General features: G+C 37.5%; 1 protein-coding gene across 1 annotated transcript in view; it reads left to right on the top strand.

The window, feature by feature from the left end:
* The first annotated feature begins 767 nt into the window (after window positions 1-767).
* The window catches only part of DENND4A (DENN domain containing 4A), a 139,224-nt gene continuing 125,006 nt past the window's right edge, over window positions 768-14,985 (top strand). Inside the window, exon 1 of the mRNA XM_072809198.1 lies at window positions 768-1,047. The gene's annotated coding sequence lies outside the window, so the exon portion shown is untranslated. The remainder of the gene's footprint in view (window positions 1,048-14,985) is intronic.

The following is a 14,985-nucleotide window of genomic DNA, read 5'->3' as shown; positions in this document are numbered from 1 at the left end:
TCTCTCTCATGAATAAATAAATAAAATCTTTTTTTAAAAAATAAATAAAAATAAATAAATATTTTTTAAAGATTTTATTTATTTATTCATGAGAGACACAGAGGCAGAGACACAGGCAGAGGGAGAAGCAGGCTCCATGCAGGGAGCCTGACGCGGGACTGGATCCCTGGTCTCCAGGATCAGGTCTTGGGCTGAAGGCAGGCGCTAAACCGCTGAACCCCCCAGGCTGCCCCCAAAAATATTTTTATTTTTAAGTAATTTCTATAGCCAACATGGAGCTCGAACTCATAACCCTGTGATCAAGAGTTGTCTGCTCCACCGACTGAGCCAGTCAGGCAGCCTGTGAATTTACCATTTTTAAGAGAAATGAGAAACAGTAGTAGTTTCCGTGAGCAGTAGCACTTAACTTACTTTCAGAAACTGCATTTTAGTGACTAATGCAGCACTTGTAGATAATAGGGTTATGTCTTAGTTGCAGTGCCATGACTGAATGTTACAGCAATGGAGAACTCTTTGATATGGAGAGGGTACAGGGTTACTTAAAAAATAACATTCTCCTAAAGAGGTGAGAGCTTTCCTTATAAGAAATGACATGTGAAGTCTAGCAGACACAATTTCATTTATTCCATTTTGATTGCCTAAGTTTTCAGCTGGGCAGTATTCTATTTCAAGGCCATTCTATTGCAAAACTATGCTTTGTGGCTGTAACATAGCTGTGTCTGTTGTAAACCGGAGAAGACAGAAAAAAAAAAAAAAGGGAAGAAGAGATCAGGGTAAAGCGTACTCCATATAATTTTTCACACAAGGTCTTGCAGTAGGTAACCGATTTTTAAAACCAAAATTTCTAAGTTTCCTGAGCTTCTACCCTAAATAAGCTCGGTTTTTATTAAAGATTATGGTGATTCCTGTGGAGATGCTAAGTTTAGGGCAAAAATTAATTAAGGACAATTAATTGTCTAAACTAAAGTTTGTCATCTTTATCATATGAGAATTATGAAGACCAGTGCAGTAACAACAGTCGCTCATCATTTATCGAGGACCAATAAGGTATGTAGTCTTTTGGGATTCCTTTTGAGGTTTCAGGGCTTGAGATGTGGTTTAGGGATAAAAATGGGAGACCAAAATTTTATCATTTAAAATAACTATTTTGTATTGAGTTTATTTTTGGCTGATGGGGAAAAAAAGGGAATATGACTGTGGAATTTCTTTTGTAAATGCGTATTTGTGTGGATATATATAGACACCTGAATATTTTTTATAATGATGGTTGTTAATGATTATTCCACCCAAATACAGAGGTGGTATTAAGAACTGGGACAACATATTTTCACAAAATGAATGATAGGCAATGTGATGAAAGATCTGAGGGCTACTCCAAAAAATTGTAGTCTTGAGCATAAAATACTCAAAAGTGGAGAATGCTTCAGACATCTGGGTGGCTCAGTCAGTTAAGTGTCTGCCTTCAGCTCAGATCAGATCTCATGTTGGGCCCCCTCAGCGGGGAACCTACTTCTCCCTCTCCCTCTGCCTGCTGCTCCACCTGCTTATAGATGCTCTCTCTCTGTCAAATAAATACATAAAATCTTAAAAAAAAAAGTAGAGAATGCTTGAGATGTATAATTGAGGCTGTACTTGCAGTGAAAGGGAGGTAGCTAATTGAAGATAAAAGGTCAAGGCTTTTCCCCCAGTATTCCCAAACTAGACTAGGATTTGCAATCTTGCAATCTTAATAGCTTCTCAATTATGAATGAGCCCAAACAAACAAAACTAACCAAAAAAACCGTCCTTCCGTGAGCTGCTTCATATCTGGGCCTTTGAGTCTAGTATTCTATACAAAAATTCCCTTTGTTGTTCCCTCTAAAGTTGTGCATTTTTTTTTAAAGGATCTTACAAGTTTCTCAGAGGTATCTGCACAGCTCTTGAAAACACTAAGCATCATAACTTCCCATTCCAAGGACTTTAGGCCAAAAAGAAAAAAACTTAGTGAGGTTTCTTAAGCCCTGAATATGAAGATTTCCCTGGAACTAGAAGCTAATAGTCATGGTTCAAAGACATAGTCTTTTCACCAACAAAACGTATGTCACACACATCTTTCCTGTTCTAGTTCCAGAAATTGGCAAACCTCGCTCTATACTTGCTTCACATCTGGAACAAAACCTTGTTTCATAGACACGGCACTCACTTAAGCCATAAATCTTTTTCTGACAGTTCAAAGCAGTGGTAGTGACAAGAACAAATTATTTTGGAAGATGTTTTCTGACCTACTCTAGTTAGCAGTATTGATGTGTCTAGTCCAGATGATACTCTTATTTATCCAAATCACCTTCTGGTCCAGTTACTCAAATTCTCTGAATTTCTTATTTTTGAGGACTGAGGTTAGCAACTTCATTAGCAATTCTTCCCCAAACTTTCATCTACCACTATTAGCTAACCTCTAAATGTGCTTGTTTCATCTTCTCTGTTGCTCTGGAAACCCCTATGTATCATCATCTAGAGTCTATTTTGCATTATTATAGTTCCTTGTAAATAGACTCACTGTGTTCTCATCTTTAGGTATGGAGATTTGTTTTATAGGGATTGCTTTTAGACAGAGGATTTACTAATATTCTAAAATTTTGCTTTTCCTTAAATACATGTATTAGCCAAAGTATTCATAAAGCTTCTATATTAAATCTTATAGATCATACTAAATCTATAAAGGCAAAGTGTTTCACGTTCTGTAGCAAAATAAAACCAAACCTAAGTAAGTAAAATAGAGGGTTAAGTAAACAATCTAGCAGAGACTATCCCAAAACCACAACCACTTCTTACCCTAATTTATAGTTCCGTTACTGGCCACACTTTTATTCTCTGTACTTTTTTTAGTTGTTCCCTTAGATCTATCCCTTACATGTGCTTTGGATGATAAACTAACCTCTACTGAATTCTTCCTTCCAAGGCAGCTTGGCCAGTTTCACTTGAACTGTAGATGGCCCATATGATACACAAAGCAATGTCCCGAAGACCCAGAAATGTAATAGTGATGATATTTCTATTGATTTTTCTCTCCTCTATTCTTTTACCTATCACCACTAATATGAAGCTACTAATAAACTAAAATGGCCATACCTATATAGTCAACTAAATACTTCTCTGCCTATTTTGCTTTAGTATCCAACCCTCCCTTCCCCCTTTTTTTAAGGCTTCATAGAGTACTACTGCTTTAGGGCTGAGAAGCTGAGAGAATCTTTTCTCCATAATTTTCAGGGAAGGAAAGATAATTTAGTAATACTCCAATCTTCGACAAGTTTTCCTCTTTAAAATGTTCTGAGAGCTTACTTAACAGCATTAGTCATTAGGGCAATGCAAACTAAAACTACAATGAGATATCATCATACCCTTTCATGTCGATTAGAATAGATTAAAAAACATAAAACCTGAACAACCAAAGAAATCAAAACCTGACAATACCAGGCAGAGCAACTGGAACTCTCATCCTGCGTTACTGGTGGAAATGCAATATGGTACAACCACACTGAGAAACAGTGTGAGAGTTTCTGATAAACTAACTCTTACTATAAGACCTAGAAAGTCCCCCCTCCTAGGTATTTACCTAAGGAAAATAAAGACATAGGTCTATATAGAAACCTGTGTACAAACATTTACAGAGGATTTATTTAAGATCACCAAAAACTGGAAATATCCCAAATTGCCCTCAATGGAGAATGGATAAACAAACTATGGTTGGTCTGCTACTCAGCAATACCAAGAAGCAGACTACTGATGTATACAACATGCGACGTGGAAAATTTCAAATGCATCATGCTAAGTAAAAAACAAAAACAAAACACAAATTGCATATTGTATAATTCCATTTATTTGCCATCCTGGGAAAGGTAATATTATGGAAATGAAAATCCAATCAGTGGTTGCCAAGGGCTATGATGGGAAATTGACTGTCAGTAGAACTCAGTGAACTCATAGAAGATTCCAGTATCATTCTCATTACGTGAAACTTAGTAGTAATGAAAATAGGGAAGAAAAAAAATTAATGTGCCGTAAGTCAGCCAAACAGTTATAACTAGGATGTCTGTATTCCATGAGTCATTACATTTGGACCAAATTTAAGAGGAAGTGACCTTGTTAGCTGTCCTTTCACTATTTCCTGATAGTAAGATAAAGTTAAAAATGCTTTGCTTTTGCACGTAGATTTTTTGCAGTAATAACCATTAAGCAAAATTTAATTTTAAAATATATTAAACATACAGATTAGTGAAAAAAACCTGTGTCAATATAAATTTAATAAATGCTATAATTTTGCCATATTTGTTTAGATGCTTCTTTAAGAAAGCAATATAATGCTACATTTGAGGTCCCAACTTCATCCCATTTCCCCACATTCCTTCTCTAGAGGCAGCCACTATCCTGAAGCTGGTATATATCCTTATATTTCAGAGATGTATCCATTTTGATAGATGTCAGGAGATTTCACTAATTTTATTTTTTTTTCGAATTTTTATTTAAATTCAAGTTGGTTAACGTATAGTGCAATATTGGTTTCAGGAGAAGAATTTAGTAATTCATCACTTACATATAACACCCAGTGTTCAACCCAACAAGTGCCCTCCTTAAAACCCATCACCCATTTAGCTCATCCTCCACCCCCTTCCCTCCATCAACCCTCAGCTTGTTCTCTAACATGGAAAGTCTCTTATGGTTTGCTTCTCTCTCTCTCTCTTCCCCCCACCATGTTCATCTGTTTCATTTCCTAATTTACACATATGAATGAAATCATATGGTATTTGTCTTTCTCTGACTGACTCACTTCCTTAGCCTAAAACACTCTAGTTCTATCTATATCCTTGCAAATGGCAAGATTTCATTCTTTTTGATGGCTGAGTAATATTCCATTGTATACAGATACCATATCTTCTTGTCAATGGACATTTGGGCTCTTTCCATAGTTTGGCTATTGTTGATAATGCTGCTATAAACATTGGGATGAATGTACTCCTTCAAATCTGTATTTTTGAATCCTTTGGGTAAATACCAAGTATGCAATTGCTGAATTATAGGTTATTTCTATTTCTAACTTTCTGAGGAACCTCTGTACTGTTTTTCAGAATGGCTGTACCAGTTTGCATTCCCACCAACAGTGTAAGAGGGCTCTCCTTTCTCTGCATCTTCACCAATATCTGTTGTTTCCTATATTGTTAATTTTAGCCAATCTGACAGGTGTGAGGTGGTATCTCATCTTGGCTTTGATTCATATTTCTCTGGTGATAAGTGATATGGAGCATCTTTTCAGGTGTCTGTTAGCCATCTGAATGTCTTCTTTGATTGCTTAAGACAGGGGCCATGAGACTTCAGGAGAAGGGAAGAAAGGAAATGTGTAATATATGGGTCTTGTTGCCTCTTAACCATCAATATCGAATTTTTTCTTTTTCCGTGATGGCAGTAGAAAGGCCTCACTTTCAAAACATACTACTCTTGATACTTTCTTTAAGGATACTTTTCATTAAAGATTCTCTCATGAGGTATTTGACGGGGAGCTGGGAGGCTAAGGCGTTCTGGCCCTGGCTCTTCAGTGAATTTAACTGTGTGAGCTTGGGCAAGTCACTTAACCTCTCTGTGCTTCAGTCTCCCTATCTTGTAAAATGGGAGTAATACCTACCTCACAGGGTTGTTGTGGGGATTAATTAGATATAATGTCGGTAAAGCATGGAAGGTTCTTGAAGAAGGCGCTATATAAATATAAAATAATATCTATTGAAGTTGGTTTATTTGTGAAAAAAATGAATGTCTTCTTTGGAAAAATGTCTATTCATGTCTTCTGCTCATTTCTTAACTGGATTATTTGTTTTTTGGGTGTTGAGTTTGATCAATTCTTTATAGATTTTGGATACTAATGTAACCCTTTATCAGATATGTCACTTGCAAATATCTTTTCCCATTCCGTAGGCTGCCTTTTAGTTTTGCTGATTTTTCCTTTACTAATTTTAATTATTGTATAGTACTCCATTGCATGGTTATAGACAGTTATAATCACTACTAGTCATCATGACTGCAAATAATACCCCAGTGAACATTCTCATTGCATCTCCTGGGACATATCTGTAAAAGTTTCTGTAGGTACAGGATTTTCAAGATTTTATGGCCAATATGTAAGGTGAGAAATAATTTTACATTCTATCCTGTAAATCCCTATGTGCATAGTATATCATTGGAGCCTGAGTTGCCTAGAAGTAGATCTATGACAGAAGTCTGTGTGTGGGACGTTTATTGGAGAGTGTCCCAGGATCAGCACTTGTGGCACAGTGAAGGAAGCAAGAACGATCAAGAAATTTTTCGGGTTTAATAAAGCGGCATCAAAAGCCCCAGCTGATCCTGCATTGGCTGCAGTGATCTTTCATCAGAGTGATTTTGAATTGGGACAAGGGAATTAGGCTTTTATATGTCTGCATTGACCAGTTACTGGATACACCTGCACCCAGCAAGAGGGCGTGACCGTGGGCAAGTAGTTCTTTTCCTGGAAAGAACCCTGGAGAGGGACTCAGCTAGAGCTGTTGACTGCCAACCCTCCCAGCCACTGTGTGAACTAACACTTCAGTCCTGGAGAGGGGGAATCTAGGTGGCACACAAAAATTCACAAAACCATCCCTGCTCTAATATTTTCTGTTCTATTTTATTTATAAAAAATGTTTATTGTAACCCTTAAATCGATTTCACAATGCACTAATGGATCATGAATCAGTTTGAAAAAATAAAACTGCTTTATTTATCCAGAAATGGAATTGATGCATTATAGGGCATATGCATTTTCACTTTTACTAAATATTGCCAAACTGCTTTCCAAAAGGATCTGACCATTCAATGTTCCTAGCAACAGAGCATGAGAGTTCATTTTCCTACAGCCTCAATAACCCTTGGTACTATCAGATTTTTAAATATTTGCCCATCTAATACATGTATTACTGGGGTAATACAGGAGAGAATCTGAAACCCATCCTTTGATTAAAGTGAAAACATTTCTAACATTGTAGTACACCAAGACTTACTTCCTGCTAGCTTATCAACCACCAAAAGACATGTGCGTTTCCCTGATAATTGGGTAACGTTCAATTTTTAGTCTTGCAAAATAAATCTTTTAGTCTTAAAATCTGTTCTATAGCACCTGGGCAAAAGAGCAGAGCATATAATAATACAAAGTAAAATACCTGTAGATTGAAGGAGGAAATTCTATGCCTCAAAACATGGCATTGAAGATTTCACTTTTTTTTTTTTTTAAATCCCCTGGGCAGTGTGGTTTGGTAGAAGCCTATTTACTCAGGAATTGTGAGGCCTGGGCTCTGATCTAGTCTAGCCATGTGAGTTGGTAAATTCACTCCACCTTTCTGACCCTCAGTTTCTTCATCTCTACAATAAATTTTCTTATGTATTCATGGAGGGTTTGGAATACTGCATTCTCACAACTGATTAATATTATATGACACAGAAATCAAAGAGCTGGGAACCTGGGGATCTGGATTCTAGTCCTAGCTCTCCTACCATGACTGGATGTATATGACCTTGGACAAATCCCAACTTTGCAAATGGTCACTTTGGGGAAAATGAAATGGTTACAAGATGACCTCTAAGGTTCTATCCTGCTCAAAAATCCTTTGGTCTGGGTCAGAGAAACATGAAATCAGTTTATGAAAGCTGACTTTCTTATAAAGCCATCATGATGTGGGTCAGTATACACGTTAAAATCCATTTCTAATTGCCTGTCCCACCTCAATTGCACTATAACCCAATCCATCTAGCCCTACCCATATCCAGTTGCCCTACATGTTACCTAAACTCCACCCTTAAGATTTTTCTTTGCAAGCAACAACCATTTTTATTACCTTTAGTATTTCAATCCTTGCTCCTAACCTTGTGACGAACAGAGCCTAATGGCATGTGATCATCAGGAGACTATAAAAGAGAAGAGTCTGTTTCTTGGTCTCCTCACAACTCCACTAATTCCCTATCCCCTTTGGCATACAGTTTGTTAAAAATGAGCTGTATCATTATATACTCTCTTCCGCCTGAATCAAGGATTCTATGGCTCTCCAATCTTCACTGTGCCATCCACTGCCTTCCAGGCAGCACTACACAGGCCGCCAGGAGTTCACCAGCACTGCCCTATTGTGCCATCTTAAAAGCCTTTCTTCCATTTCAGTTCCAATACATTCAAATAAAAGCCTCATACCAACTTCTGTTTCCCTTTCAGTAGAATTTAAAACTCTGTAAGTTACCATTACAACATCTAAATTCTGTAAAATCAATAAGGTGATGATGCTTATTTAATTCAAATAGCTGTTAAAATAATTACAACCAAATATGAAAACTCACAGGGGTTATAAACAGAGAATGTAGAAGAAGGGTATCCATTTCTAGGAGATAGTAATGGTGACTTTAAAGAACCTAAAACAGCCTTGGGAGCAGCTTTGGAGATCTTTTTTGTTTTGTTTGTTTGTTTAAAGATTTTACTTATTTATTCATGAGAGACACAGAGAGAGAAAGGCAGAGACATAGGCAGAGGAAGAAGCAGGCTCCCCATGAGGAGCCAGATGCGGGACTTGATCCTAGGACCTCGAGATCACACCCCAAGCCAAAGGCAGATGCTCAACCGCTGAGCCACCCAGGTGTCCCATTTTTTTGTTTTTAATTAAAATCTTTATTAAAAGTCTATTTTTCTCAAATTCCGAGTAAAGTAATTGTCAATAGTTTTCCCCTTCTGGATTAACTTTGCCCTTAATATAAGTAGTTTGATATAACTAACCAATCCATCTCTCTACCTGTACACATTTGTAGGGGAGCCCAAACCTTATGGAGTACAGAAGCTTATAAATTATTTCCCTCAATTAAGAACCTCTCACCCTGAATTAAAAGTATTCCAAACGAGAGGCTGTCTCCACCATACTGGAGAGGCAAGAGAGAATAATGCATAGGCATTAATGCTCTGCTCCTCTTAGATAACATCAACACTGGACGTGATGAACTTTCCCACCAAGAATAGAAAGAAAGGAGAAGAGGAAGCTAGCAACCTCAAATGATGTCTGGAACAACTGATCATATTTCTTTAGAAAGATTAGCCTGGCAAAAAAAAGGGAAGGAAGGGTTGAACAGGAAAAGACAGGAGATAAGGAATCCAGTGAGTTGATTCCTACAAAATTTCAGGTAAAACAACAAACAAATAAGAAACAAACCAAAAAACCATACCTGTTTGAACTAGATCAATGGGAATAGGGGTTGTGATGAGGGACAACAGGAACAATACAATCAGACATTAAAAAGGTGATATCAATTGGTTTTGATGATTAAGTGTTTTAGAATGAGGGTGGGGGAGAGGAGTTGATTACTCACACTTTTCTCAGTGGTGCATGGTGGGCATTATTCAAGAAATTAAAGAATATAGGAGAAACAGGTTTGGGGTAAAGATGGTGAGTTTACCTTTAAAAACATTGAGTTTTAGGTGTCCTTGGGACTAAGCTGCGTGGAGGCAACTGAATTTACATTCCTGAAGCAGAGAAGAGACGTATGGACCAAAGATGTGTCTGTCTCCTCATCTGAGGGATTACACGGAAAACAGAAATATTTTATGTATAAATTTATGTATAAATTTACTGTTTTCAATTGCAGGTGTTTCCCCTCACCAATTAAAAGGGCATACTTGTTGTCTACCCTTGCAGAATTCATGTCTAGGCCAATTAAGAAAAAGGAAAAACTTATGTTGTCTGATTTGCTAAGCTTCATGTTTCCCAAATATCCTAGCTGTAACAACAGTGCTGAGTCCATGAGAAAAGCTGACTCATATTTCCTGCAAGTCAGCACAGATATCCATCCTTCCAAATTATTTGAACCTTTGGCCACTCCCAAAGAGAATCAAAGTGTTGGAACAATTTATGAGCATCTCTTTCATTTGTTGAGAACAATTCTAGTACATGTTATTTTTTCCAGAGGGGAAAAAAAAAAAGCAGCAGCTTTTCCAGCCTTCTGGCCACCACTACCCACCCCTATGCTCCAAATAGGGGTACCCTCACCTTTCATAGAAATTCTAGGTTCTCTCAGGATTTGTTCAAATGTTATCTATTTGTCACCTTCCATTCCCATAATCAGAATTAATCACTCCACTCCACTCCAGCAATAGTCCCAACATTTAGTGCAGGACTTCTCATAGTGTGATTTTTATTAAAATGATATGCCTGGGAATATACCTTGTGCCTTAGAATATACCCATGCCAGGCATAAGGTACTTATCTTTGTTTTCATTTTGTGTCCAGTGGAGCACTTTGTGTATAAAATCGGACTGACATGAATTTGTAAAGAGTCATAAAAATATTGTCTTACCATTGAAAGAAAGTCAGGAGACATAATTGTCCCTGGACAAGGACAGTTAAAAAACACTATGTATAAATAACTTTTTTTTGGAAATCATTTAAAAACTAAAAATTGAAATTATTAGGACTTGTTGAGAGAGGTAAAAGCATTCACTTGAGGAGGGTGTGGAGAGGTGATAATTTTCAAATTTGTGAAAAGTGCTGAGTCAAAGATGTGACTCCTCAGCTGGCTACCAACAAGTTAGAGAGAGCAGTGGCTCAGACTGCAACAGCCCTCCTGTCCATGTCCCTGGACACGGCTCTCAAGTATCATGTTTAGAATGTCATTGACAACATGACATTTCTCGCTGTTATTTTTGTGAGTTGTTCAGATAATTTGTTTTTCAAAAATATTTCATCTGATTTGTGTTTTTAAGAAATAAGTTGATAATTTGACCATATTTCTAGTAAGTTTCAGTTTGTGGATTAAATACACTGGTGTCATTATAATACTGTTGCACAATGAATAGAATCTGGCAACATGTGCTACTCTGGGACACATCCAAAGAGTTTCTAAAGGACCATAAATCCTCTGTGGAAGGCTTTCTCACCTATAAGGAGGCCCCTTGGCATAGATATCAAGACCATTTTATAGCATGCTCCAGGTTTTCATTTAAAGATGTGGGAAACTTCTGGTACAGCATTTAAAGGTGAATAGATTTAACAGGTGGAGAGGCTGTACAACAGCCTGATCTTCCAGTGCTTTAAACTGTTACTGGTTTCAAATTTTTCCTCCACGTACCATTCAAACCATAGTATTTAAAAATAACTTTTAAGAAATAACCAGATATGGTTCCAGGTGTAAAAAATGACATAATTTCAGAAATGGCATGAGGCCCAAATGTCTAAGCCACATTTTTCTATGTGGCCCATGAATACATTGTTAGGCTCCCTTGCCCCGATCACATTTAGGGTTTAAGTTTGTTTAACTGTGACTATAGTGACATATGCGTGGGATGTTGAGAGAACTTAAGATAGGATTGTGAAGGTCTCTGAGGTATTTAAAGGCACTTCCTGAACATACAGTCAAATACTGCTTTTTGTTTTTCTACTGCTTTCTAATATGTTCTTTCAGAAAGTATGTTCTTTGGGGGGGGGGGGGGAGGAAGTGAGGAAGTGTTCTTTGATTAAAAAAACAACCAAAACTTCAAATCTTTTCAACTTTCAAACTTTTTAGAATTCCAGTCTGTAAACTATGCTTGTAACCATAGGTCCATAGTATTTTTTTTAAAGATGTATTTACGTATTTGAAAGAGAGAGTGTGCATGTACACGTGCACGTGAGTGGGAATGGTGGGGGGCAGAGTCTCAAGCAGACTCTTGTGCCAAGCAGGCAGCCTGACGCGAAACTCTATCCCACCACCAGACCTGAGCTGAAACCAAGAGTCATATGCTTAAACAACTGAGCCACCCAGGCAACCCTATATGTTCATAATATTTTAATTGGCAAATGTCAGTAAAATCTTTGTATCTTTTTTTGCCAATTAAAAGAGTACTTTTTGTTGCTTCTCAAAGAGAAATTGCCTAGATAGTTCTCACAGCAATTAAAACCCATGAAAGGCTAAATCTGCATCCAATGGGAAAAGAATGGGAGGTTTGCAATTGGACTTTAATTTTTTTTAAATTTTTATTTATTTATGATAGTCACACAGGGAGAGAGAGAGAGAGAGAGAGAGAGAGAGAGGCAGAGACACAGGCAGAGGGAGAAGCAGGCTCCATGCACTGGGAGCCCAACGTGGGATTCGATCCTGGGTCTCCAGGATCGCGCCCTGGGCCAAAGGCAGGCGCCAAACCGCTGTGCCACCCAGGGATCCCGACTTTAATTTTTTTTATAGTTTTACTGAAATATAATTGGCATACAGGGAACTACACACATCTAAAGTGTGCAACTTGGTAGGTATGACAGAGGTATACACCTGTGAAACCATCACCACAGTCTACATAGTAGACATATCCATCATACCCCAAAATTCTCTTGTGGCCCTTTAATACCATAATTTCTCACTTGCAATCACTGACTGGCCTATTGCCATGCCCTCATGTTGGGGACAAAAACACTGTGGATGACACAGGCAGCAGGAGGAAGGGGCCAGCGTGGCAAAGATATTTAGCTTTTGGTTTAATGGGGTTAAAACGCTGCATGTAGGATGTGCTTGAAAAAATAAAATTATCAACTTCACAGTATTTTCAGGTCAGAAACAATCTTGATCTGTATAACTTTGTCAAAGTTTGAAATGTGGCAAAAACTTGCTTCCTTCTTTCTTGTCCTTTTCTAAACCATTCCTAACACAAGAGTGATTTTCAAAATTAAATTTACTCAGAGCTGTAATCACTTATTTTTTAATGAAAATTAATAGCATCAATTGGACATGCATTTAGAGTAGTACATAACTGGAGGGACACGTTGTCTTGCCCATTTTGGAGTGAACGTTTACAAGACCATGGAGCACATTTTATGGTCAGAGGACATAATTTTTCAGTGCTAAAAATTAATTGGTCCTGTTTTAGTACTTATTATTATTATTATGCATTAGCCATCTGAGCTAAAAACTTACACTAATCCTTATTTCTTAGGTAGTGGTTTATAAACTTACATGGAATGGTCCCTTGAACCGTTCAATGGGAGCAAACAATCCTGAACACAGTCATTTACCAATTTGGGGGAAGACCTCACCTGATAACTTTCAAAAAAAAATACATGCTTTATAAAATAGAATAGGAGTTATGGTTTACTGGGTAGAGCTTCAGTTTGGAATGACGAAAAAGTTCTGGTGAACTGCTCACTTAGAAATCATTAAAATAGGGATCCCTGGGTGGCGCAGTGGTTTAGTGCCTGTCTTTGGCCCAGGGCGTGATCCTGGAGACCCACATTGGGATCCCACATTGGGCTCCTGGTGCATGGAGCCTGCTTCTCCCTCTGCCTCTCTCTCTCTCTCTGTGACTATCATAAAAAAAAAAAAAAAGAAATCGTTAAAATAGTAAATTTTATGCTATATTTTATCTAAGTAAAAAGATAAAAATTCATGTCTTGATAGCAAATTTCATTAGAAAATGCACAGCTAAGCACTTAAAATACATTTGGAACTACAACATCCAGAAACTACACACTTATGGAGCATCTGGCTGGCTCAATTGGTAAAGCATGCAACTCTTGATCTTAGAGTTGTATGTTCAAATCCTATGTTGGGGGTATTAGTTAAAAATCCTAAAAAAAAAAAAAAAAAAGAAAGAAAAGAAAAGAAAGAAAAAGAAACTACACACTTATAATAGTACATATGCTTTTCCTTAGTAGCACATGGTACAAAAGTAGTTAAGAATGACTGATTTGGACTATGACTTACAATTAAAAAAACCCCATACTACTAACTGTACTTATCAAACAGCACTGATTAGGCAACTATAAATGACACTAACATGACTTACAAAACACTTAGAAATAATTTACATTATTTAACAATTTTCAGTGAAAGCAGTATTTTTCTGTATAGTCTTACGTGATGCTCATACATTTTCATTAAGGAAACTGAAAATCAGAATATATAATTTGACCAACTTATTGAACAAGCTCAACCTGAGGTCCTTTTTGTTTTGTTTTACAAAACTGAAATCCAGTTCTTTGGCCCGTATGTCACCTGAAATATAGATGTCATACTGCAAACATCACTGTTCCCAACTTCTTTGCTCTAATGGCTTTCATTTGCAATTACAATAAAATCTGATCTCGTTTCTATATTTTCCTAGGCCTTGGGGAATGGGCCCTCAGTCATCTTTCCTGACTCATTCCAGGTTTCTCTTTAAATTTGGATTTTCCAGCGCCAAAGACTCCACTTAGTTGTAATAGAGAAGGTCCTTATTACCACAGGTCCTTTGCACAGCCATTCCCTCTGCCTTAAACAATTCCCCAGGGCATTTCTCACATTACTGACCCCTCATCCCTCAGATGAGCCTTCCCTGACCTCTCTGGTTTTGCTTTTTTTTCTTTTAACTTATCCTATTATTGGCTCTCCTAGAATTCTGTTCATAACCTTTATACATGTTTTCCTCCAAAATGCATCAAGTACTTATTGTCCCTCTTTTCCCAACTAGTCCGTTCCATGAAAGCAGATGTTTTTTCTGTCTCCCTCAAGGCTGTGTCCCCTCAGCACTTCTTTGTGCTTCAATGAATGTTTGTTGACCGACTGAATGAATGCAATGGGAGAGATGGAGATAGGAAACAGAGCTGTAAACTCGGTTAATAAAGGGGGTTAATGCCTATTCTGTGCAACTGAGAAAGTTGATTTGAAACCAAAGGGACTTTCAGGGTCCTATTTCCTCCTTCATTTGACCATGGAATAAGTATCTAACATTCATCGAGTACTTTCGGGCACCAGGCTAAGCACTCACATGTATTATACAATTTAACCTCAGAATAACCTCGCAGCAGTAATCAACCTTTATTACCCTCATTTCTCAGAGGCAATTTGCCAACAGCCACTAATGGTGGAGCCATAGCCAGGTTTAAGTAGGCCATATGCCATTACTCCAATGTAATCGACACCCCTTGAGTCAACAATAGGACTTTTTATCAACGTACTTTTCAGAGAACCCCCCTAAATTCCCCA

The sequence above is a fragment of the Canis lupus genome, chromosome 32 (assembly GCF_048164855.1).
Source record: "Canis lupus baileyi chromosome 32, mCanLup2.hap1, whole genome shotgun sequence".
NCBI classification, from domain to species: Eukaryota; Metazoa; Chordata; class Mammalia; order Carnivora; family Canidae; genus Canis; species Canis lupus.
This window is presented reverse-complemented; position numbering and strand designations above follow the sequence as displayed.